General features: G+C 40.0%; 1 pseudogene; it reads right to left on the reverse strand.

Annotated features, from left to right (window-relative positions):
• Nucleotides 1–2477: 2477 nt before the first annotated feature.
• LOC138390299 (E3 ubiquitin-protein ligase RNFT1 pseudogene) lies at nt 2478–3860 on the reverse strand (annotated as a pseudogene).
• Between the last annotated feature and the right edge of the window lie 5337 nt (nt 3861–9197).

Genomic DNA, 9197 nt, shown 5'->3' on the forward strand with positions numbered 1-9197 from the left:
AAATTTTTACATGGCATCAAGACCTGCAGCAGTTTGCCCAAAGGAAATGTTTTAGCTCATCTTCTGCCACTCTCTCCCTTAGATCTACATTTCAGCCAGAGAGAACTCTTCAGCCTCCTCAGGCTATTTCATGAATTTCAATCCTCCGTCTTGCCCTGTGCTGTTCCTTCGGCTTCTGTATAGATTAGGGAAACCTAGTGATGGTAACAGATAAACTCCCAAATCTCAGAGGCTTAATATGATTAAAGCTTATAGTCAAATGCAGTCACTCTTAGAGAGTGTGGCCTTTCTTCACATGTTTTCAGTGATGCAGGTTTCTCCGTCCTGTGGCTCCACTGTCTTCACGCCGTGGCTCCCAAGGTTGTCCTCGTCATCTCCAGTCTAGCCAGCTGGAGGGAGAGAGCACGAAGGGTCATGAGTCAGAGGCTAAATAGACCAGACCTGGTGCCCACGTTTCATTGGTTAGGATGGAGACACATGGCATGCCAGCTGCAAGGGAGGCTGGGAAGCAGAGTGTAGCAGGGTGCCCAGGAGAAAACGGGAATGGTTCTGGGGGACCAGCTAACCAGTTTCTTCCATGCTCTTTACTTCTGGTCACAAATGATCTATTCCATTCTTCCTCTCTTACACAGAACAGACTTACCCTCTCCCCATGGGAGGAAAACCAAAAACCCTCAGAGCAGCCCAAGGACCCACAAAGTCAGTGCAGCAGCAGCACAAAGTTCAGGATCTCTAGATGATGCACAACCTTCTCCATGGTGTCTGGATGGGGCTTCTTGTGGTGACCTGTGAATAAAAACACAAGCTGTTCATCCCCTCCTCTCTCAATTTGCAATGGTGGAGCAGGGGAAGGATGATTGGGATAAAAACTTTTTCAAAAAAGAGAAGAGTGGGCCGGGCGCGGTGGCTCACGCCTGTAATCCTAGCACTCTGGGAGGCCGAGGTGGGCGGATCGTTTGAGCTCAGGAGTTCAAGACCAGCCTGAGCAAGAGCGAGACCCCATCTCTACTAAAAATAGAAAGAAATTATATGGACAGCTAAAAATATATATAGAAAAAATTAGCCGGGCATGGTGGTGTATGCCTGTAGTCCCAGCTACTCAGGAGCCTGAGGCAGAAAGATTGCTTAAGTCCAGGAGTTTGAGGTTGTTGTGAGCTAGGCTGACGCCACGGCACTCACTCTAGCCTGGGCAACAGAGTGAGACTCTGTCTCAAAAAAAAAAAAAAAAAAAAAAAAAAAGAGAAGAGTGGAAGACACTCAGTGACTACTGGTCCTAGAACTCACAAAATCCTAGTGAGCAGACATTATGAAGGTCTCCTACCCCGTGGGTGGGCAAGTTCCTTCCTTGTGCTCTTTGGGAGGAACTCCCTTGCCCGAGGCACTTGGCCCACCCCCTGGGAGGGTCTTCAGGTCCTGTCCTCCATGGCCACATCTGAAGAGGACATTTGGGAGTGTTTTCTTCTTGAGAGCCATACAGCTTTCACAGCTGGCTTCCTGTTTATGCAAGTGTGGGGTCCTGAGGATTGCTCTGCTGCTCAAATAGCCAAAGGCTTTTTCAGGTGGGGATCATGTTTATTTGGCATAAAATTTACGCAGAAACTTAGAAAGTTTCTGATTTGTTGGCTTCCAGACAGTTCTACATGCTGGTAAATATATCCAAAGTTTTGTCTAGATGTCATTCTCAAGTCTCACTTATTTATTTGTCTCCTTGCCCCCAGGCCCTTCTTTCTCAATTTAATGGTAGCTACTTTGAGGCCAATAGGTTTGGGTGGAAAGGCTACCTTTAATGTAATTTTTGCAATGACATTGAGGTTTTTCAAAAATTCAAGTGATTGATTCTCATAGATTGTTAATCATTTTACAGAGAATAATGCAATATTAAAATACAACATCCTCAGTCAATTATTATTTACTTAAGAATCCAATTGTTATGGGTAAAATATAGCATATGGGACTGTTATTAAAATACAAATTTTATGAAAATTAAAAAAATTTTGAGAATGGAAATTATAAAAGTTGATGCTAAAGAAAATTCTACTTTTGGATAAGATGTATCTTAAAATTCTATGAAAAATGTTTTCATCCTGAAAACAATGTCAGAAAAGAATACTTGAATGAATTCTTCTAAAACCATTAGTTCTAGTATCCAATTGCTGTTTTGGTTACCCTAAGAAAAAAATACATTTACAATTTTATACTGCAAACATTTGTTGAGTAATTTGGGTAGAGTAAATGTTGTTGAAATACACATTAGGTTGACCATTACTTACAATTTTTAAAAAGACAGTGCTTTTTCATTCACTTAAACCTTAAAAAAAATGCTCAGTTGAAATACACACTTATATGCTAATATTCTAAAAATGTTTGGAGACATTTTTCTGAACTTATAGAACTGAAAGTCCATCCTCATGCTTCTAGCAATAGCCACCATAACCAAATGAAATTAAGTGTTTTGTGGATTTAATAGTTTATAGGACTTAATATCTTTGAGGGTGTGATAAAGTGGCTCCATCTTTCATTTGTTTATGTGGTCCAAAAACACAGTTCTGCACAGTGGACATGTTTTCTCTCTGTTAAACCCTAAGGTAATGGATTCTTTTTAGAAAATATATGCTAGCAGGTAGAAAGAATAGGTTTCTGAAATTCAGTTTGACACACTGAACAAATACCCACATCTGAACAAATCACTCCATAACTTGGTTGTGTAAAAAATATTCACAAAATCTATTTGAAAGTTCTCAGATATACCAAAAAATCAGAAAACTTTAAAATGAGCTAGACTAAAGCTAGTAATATCCCAAGAATCTATCTAGTTATGTTACCAGACTCCCCAAAGCCAATAAAGTAACAAAACCACACTGGTATGGGAACAAAATTCAGAGATACTGACATAATTTTTTAAGAGCAAATACCAGTAACCCTTAGATTTAAAGGCATGATGAAAGAAGGCACCAATAAAATAATACCTTTTGAGCTATAAAAAGAAATTTCAGAACAAAGTCTGTAATTTCAGTAATCCAAAGTACTTCTTAGAAGCTCAAATGCTCCAAAGTAGGATTTAAAAAGATTAAGCTGTCATAAAGTGACTGGGAATGAGAAAGAACAGAAAATCCTGCTACAAGTACCAGTGACCCAGTGTACTGAGTCTTTGAGCACCTTTCTCTTACAGAAGTCTCATTTATAATGCATTTGTTTGCATACATAAAAGTTGTTAGAAGTCCAGCTTATATTTGTGGAGCTTGGATTTTCAGCACATTCTGTAGGCATGGAGTTTATCTGGATATAAACATCTCCAGAACGAAGGCAACAGTTTTACCAATGTTTTGTTCCTGTATAATTTGGCTGTCCATCCTCACAGCTCTGTTATACATTCCTTTATAATAAGTCTTGAAATCAAATGGTGAAAAATCCTCCAACTTTGTTCTTTTTCAAAGTCATTTTGGCTACTTTGCAGTTCCATATGAATTTTAGAATAATCTTTTTAATTGTTACAAAAAAGCCTGCTGGAATCAGGAACTGGGAAAGTAGGGCTTCAGAGAGGAGAGTTGGTGAATCAGGGACGAGTGACTGGTAGCCCTCCTGAAACACCGGCCTGGCAGACTAGTCAGAGCTCCAGGGGAATCTCCTCAGGAGGGACCACAAATGGGGCTGTTGTAGAAGTTATGGGAGGCTGTGGCCCCTTCCTAGCTGATGCCTCGTGAGTTTGCAGTAGGCATCTGGTCATGGGTTGCTGTTGGTCAGCAGGGCTTGCCGATGAAAAGAACAGCTGAACGTGGAGGCCGAAGAGGATATGGAGTTGGGGAGAGGATTGAGGACAGACCGACACCTACTAGCACCTGTGTCTCTCTTTCATCACCCATGACCCCGACGACCTTCAGAGCTTAATGGCTGCTGGTCCACTTCACTTTCTGAATCTCATACAAGTTTCTCTTTTGGTCTAACCTAACCCAGAAGTAAATAGGGAAGGGGATTTTAAAATGTAGCTACCACTTAGCCAGACTGATACAAAATAGAACCACTTTATCTTTGACTGCTCTCTTTGCTTTACCATCTTCACTCAAATAGTCATCACCTCCTGTTGATTCTACATCTTAACACCTCTGGATTATGACCCCTTCTTTGCCATTGCCCTTCCTTAGTCCAAGCATTCATACATTTATGCTTACAGTAGTATGCTGTGGTTTGGATATGGTTTGTCCCCATCAAAACTCATGTTAATATTTGATCCCCAGTGTGGTGGTATTGGGAGATGGGGGCGTCTAGTGGGAGGGGTTTGTGTTATCGGCACAGATCTCTCATAAATGGCGTGGTGTTTTTCTGGCACTAGTGAATGAGTTCTCACGCTCCAGAGACTGAATTAGTTCTCGTGGGAATGGATTAGTTCTGGAAGAGTGGGTTGTTACGAAGCCAGGACTCCCCTCAGCTTTTCTGTTCTTTGCATGTGTCACCTTCTCCTTTGACCTTGTCTGCCACATTGTGATTCAACACAAAAGTCCTCACTAGAAGCCAGGGCCGCGCCCTTGACCTTCTTAGCATGCAGAACTGAGTTAAACAAACCTTTTTTCTTTATAAATTATCCAGTTTCAGATATTCTGTTACAGCAACAAAAATGGACTAATAGCTTCCTAACCTGCAAGGCCATTAAGTATGGCCATGTAGGTTGTGCACTGCACAACACCAAGGGAGCACCATTCATAGACCACAATTTAATGGCCCTCCCTAGAGTTGTACAGGATACAACATGCAGATATGTATGTGGTGGTCCTGTCTCAGGGCTAGACCCTCCTTCCTGCCCTGCCCCCACCCCCAACCCCCCCCCCCCGCCAGTAATTTGGGCCATCCTTTAAAATGAAAACTGACCATGTCATTCTCCTACCTAAAAGCCTTCTTGGCGCCCCAATGGCCTTCAAGGTAAAGTTCAACTTCCTTAGCATAGCATAAAATTCATTCATAATTAGCAGATGAGCCTAGACTCTGGAATTGGAATTTCTAAGTTGAAATTCTATCTTAGCCACTTGTAAAATATATGACCTTGGACAAGTGATTTAATCTCACTGGGATTCTGTTTATTTAGCTGTAAAATGGGGGAGCGGGGGTAAGAATAATGCTTTCCTCATCAATTTTTGTTAGGATTCAATGAAGTATAAAGCACTTAATATAGTGGCTGGCATATGCTAAATTTTCAATAATAAATATGGAAACATCATTATTCTTCCCTCTCTAGTGCAAACTCTCACCACTGCCTATCCCCACCCCAACTCTATGCTTCAACTAAACCAAACTCCTTGTCATAGTGCTCCCCATGGTTACCCATCTTGCCTTTGTGCCTTTACACCTGAATGCCCTTTCTTTCTTCCCCTGGCTAGAATCTGCTCATTCTGCAGGTCTCAATGACTCATTGTCACTTCTTCTTAGAAGACCCCTCAGCCTCAGTTAGTGGCTGCTCCCTTGGGCTGTCAGTCAATGCTTGATTGTATCACCATGAACTCTGTTTTTCTGCTACCTGCCTAATTTCCCCCACTATATAAAGTATTGGTCAGAGTTCTCCACAGAAACATAACCAACAGGAGAGAGAGAGAGAGATAGAGATTTATTATGGGGATTGGTTTGTGTGATTATGGAGTCTGAGAAGGCCCATGTTATGCCATTTACAAGCTGGAGAATGAGGAAAGGCAGTGGTATAATTTAGTCTAAGGCCAAAGGTCTGAGAATCAGTGGGTTACTGGTATAAGTTCCAGGGTCCAAAGGCTGGAGAACCAGGAGCTCTGATGTCTGAGGGCAGGAGAAGATGGATATCCCAGCTCAAAGAGAGACCTTTTTATTCTGTCCAGGCCCTCACCGTATTGGATGATCCCTGTCTAAATTGGTGTGGGCATCTTCTTTACTCAGCTTCCTGATTCAAATGCTAATCTCTTCTGAAAATACTCTTACAGACACATGCAGAAATAATGTTTTACCAGCTATCTGTGCATCCCTTAACCCAGCCAAGTCAACACATAAAAATTAACCATCACAATTAGCTAGGGACTATCTCCCCTACTAGACCATAAACTCCAGAACATACGAGGGCTGTCCAGAAAGTATCCAGCCACATAACTGTTCTTGTTATATTAACAGTGGCTGGATACTTTCCAGACAGCCTGCGTATTTTCTTGAGGGTAGGAACTCTTTTTATTTATCCTTGTATTCTTAGCTCCAAATGTGGCACAAAGTTCTTGATAATGTTTGCTAGCAAGTTCTTAAAAATGTTTATTGAATTAATGAATGGTAATGAATTATGAGGCAGCTAAGAGGCACCGATATACTTATTGAGAAATGTAAAGACGATGCATAATAGCAGGAATTTTAGAATTCTGAAATTTAATGGTTTAGTAGATTTTAAACTATAATTGTTTTCATTAAGAATGGAAATTCTTTTAGTAGAAAGAATGACTAAGGACATTTTTGTCAAGGCATTGTTTGCTAGAATTTGTTCAATATCCTTTAAGACCTCTTACAAAAATATTATTGAATAATCCATAAAAAGTTCTTTAAGAATATTGTTTATAAACAGTTTTAATACTTACAAATATAAAAGTGCTATCCATGGCAAATTCTGGATCAACATCCTGGCAGCTATCTGTAAATTATATAATGTCTATATGAGTTCAATCATTTTAACAGTCTACCTTCCCTCAGTCAGTAGTTTATTCCTGAAGTTTCTGATAATGGACTTGTAATAAAGAGAACAAGTAATTACTCTCTGAGGTCTTTTTTTTTTACCTCTAAAATTTCATATTTCCATATACTGAGTATGCTGGAAATAAAGTACATCTATAAAGGATTTTTTTCACATTGGAAATTTCTGAATCAATAATTCAATTACTTAAAATTTGGAATAAAAATGCAAGAGTATAATTTAATATGAGAAGATATTAAATCTAAGCACTCCTGTGAGCTGTAGATATTGACCTCTGCCAAAAACCTGTCTCTTTTTCCAATATATTCTTCCATTGGTGTAAGTAAAAGTTTTAATAAATATGGAAATGATCACTCTCAACATCAGTGTCATGTTTTGTTAGGCTTAATGATTCTAACTGCCACCCAATGCATCACAATTCTGAGATTAAGAAGAGTGACTTGCTTAAATATTTTTGTACAAATGAATAAGAGTAAATGAAAATCTCACTAGAGAAATGGGCAAGGAATTTTCAAAGGAGTCAGTAAAGAAGAAATAAAAACAGCCAATAAATATATGAAAAAATTTCACTAGTAAAGAAATGCAAACCAAAACAATGAGATAATAATGGGATAACATTTTAACCTATTGCAATAGCAGATTGTGAAGAAATGGGCACTTTCATCCATTGCTATTAGGAGTATAAATCTGTAGTTTTTCTCTGCAATTTGATAGTATGTGGGAAACGGTTTACAAATGTTTTTATCTTTGACTCTGGAATCCCACTTCTAGAAATTTGTTCTAAGAAAATAATACGACAAATGCACAAAGTTGTAGATTAAAGGATATTTACTGCAGCCTGGTTTACAGAATGACATTGGGTGGGTAACCTCTTTTGTCTGGCACCCTGTTTCCGTGTGGAAAGACAGCCACTTCTGTGATACTTCTGGGACCTCTCCCACCTCACAATTTTCTCCCAGGGAAAAGAAGTAACTTGTTTAGTTGCTGAGTCAGGGATCCTCTCCTTCCAGTCCTCCCACTTTGGGATCTGTCTGCCTGTAGAGAGCTTGTGCTTATGTGGGCTCGCTGCCCAGTGGAGCTGTGATGGGGGAGGCCTGCAGTTTTCCCACTCTGCCTGTGCCTGTGTTGAAAACTCTGTTTAATTCCAGGTACCATGTTAGGACTGCATACCTGAGTCATGTCATCCATCCTGCTTTTATTAAAAAAAAAAAATACACTTTTTTGATATTTTGATTTCCATCTGTCTAACTCCCCTCTACTGCTCAGTTAGTGTTGAACATCCCAAGAAGTAATAACAAAACAAAATTTGGATATCTCAAAACTTGGGATTGATTAAAAATATATGTTTATGAAACCAAATATGATGTAGTTATTCAAAATGATCCTATTGATGCATATGCTGATAAAGAAAAGTGGATTCTAACACAGCGTCTGCATATGAACACACTTATCTATGTGTATAGTTTGCTCTTTTCCTCTCTCTTTTTCTCCCTTCTTTTCTCATCTGTATTTTCTGAAGCATCTGTAATACTTTTGTTAAAAGTGAAGTAAAAATGGGTTAATTACCTTTTTTCCTCTGCATAGGCGGTATTTGCAGCTGTTTGCTATGTTTATGGTGTCTGGTGCGTGCTTTACCTTACTTATTCTTTTGTCTCTCAGGCAGTTTCCTTGGTGGAGGTAAGCAGGACCTTGGTCACAGGTAAGAGGTCTAGAACTGGATCAGCTTTTCCCAGCTGGACACCTCCTTTACATGGACACCACTCACAGGACAAGGCCCCCTGGTGGTTTGTGGATACACCCCTGCCCCCAGCTTCTCTGCAGAGCCTGACCTGGTCAGAAGGAAGCTCACCTGTGGGCCCAAATGAGACACGAGTCATGTTCCTCCACTGCCTCATTTGGTCTCCTTATCTCCTTCCCAGGAGGCTGAAGCTGCTGTCTGAGGAGAGCCAGTGCCTCAGTCATCCTGGGGCTGTTGAGAGGTGGTTGAATTCTTCCATTCAAGAGAATAAAGCAGTAGTCATAGCAAGGTCAGTGTGAGCTGGTGCACAAAGTAACCTCCAATTTATGGAGATGCCAAAAACATCATTAGTTGCAATGGCTCCTGGGAAATGGAATTTTCCACATATCTGAATTTCTAGATGGCTAGCATTTACTACTTTAAGAGCCTAAACTATTTTTATTAATCATTTTTAATGGAAATCTTATTGAAGTGTTTTCAATTCATTTCAGTAAACATTTAACATTTTCTTGATGACTCAGTCTTATCGTTATAAGGAATATTTTATTGTGCTATAGAGTGGTGATGTTCTCTGAGGTCATTAAACCATGGAGTCCTGAAGGGCCACTCCCGGTTGTTGTATTTTCAAGGTCATGCCTGTGTTTTTTAGATTGTTGGCCTACTTCCCCTGCTGAAAAGCGTTCCATCTTGGAACCCATGTATTCTTGTTCTTTTGAAATCCTGCTATATTGTGCAAGCATTTGGTTGGGAAAGGTTCTGATTAGATCAAGGTCCAGCATC

This window comes from Eulemur rufifrons, chromosome 8 (genome assembly GCF_041146395.1).
Source record: "Eulemur rufifrons isolate Redbay chromosome 8, OSU_ERuf_1, whole genome shotgun sequence".
NCBI classification, from domain to species: domain Eukaryota; kingdom Metazoa; phylum Chordata; class Mammalia; order Primates; family Lemuridae; genus Eulemur; species Eulemur rufifrons.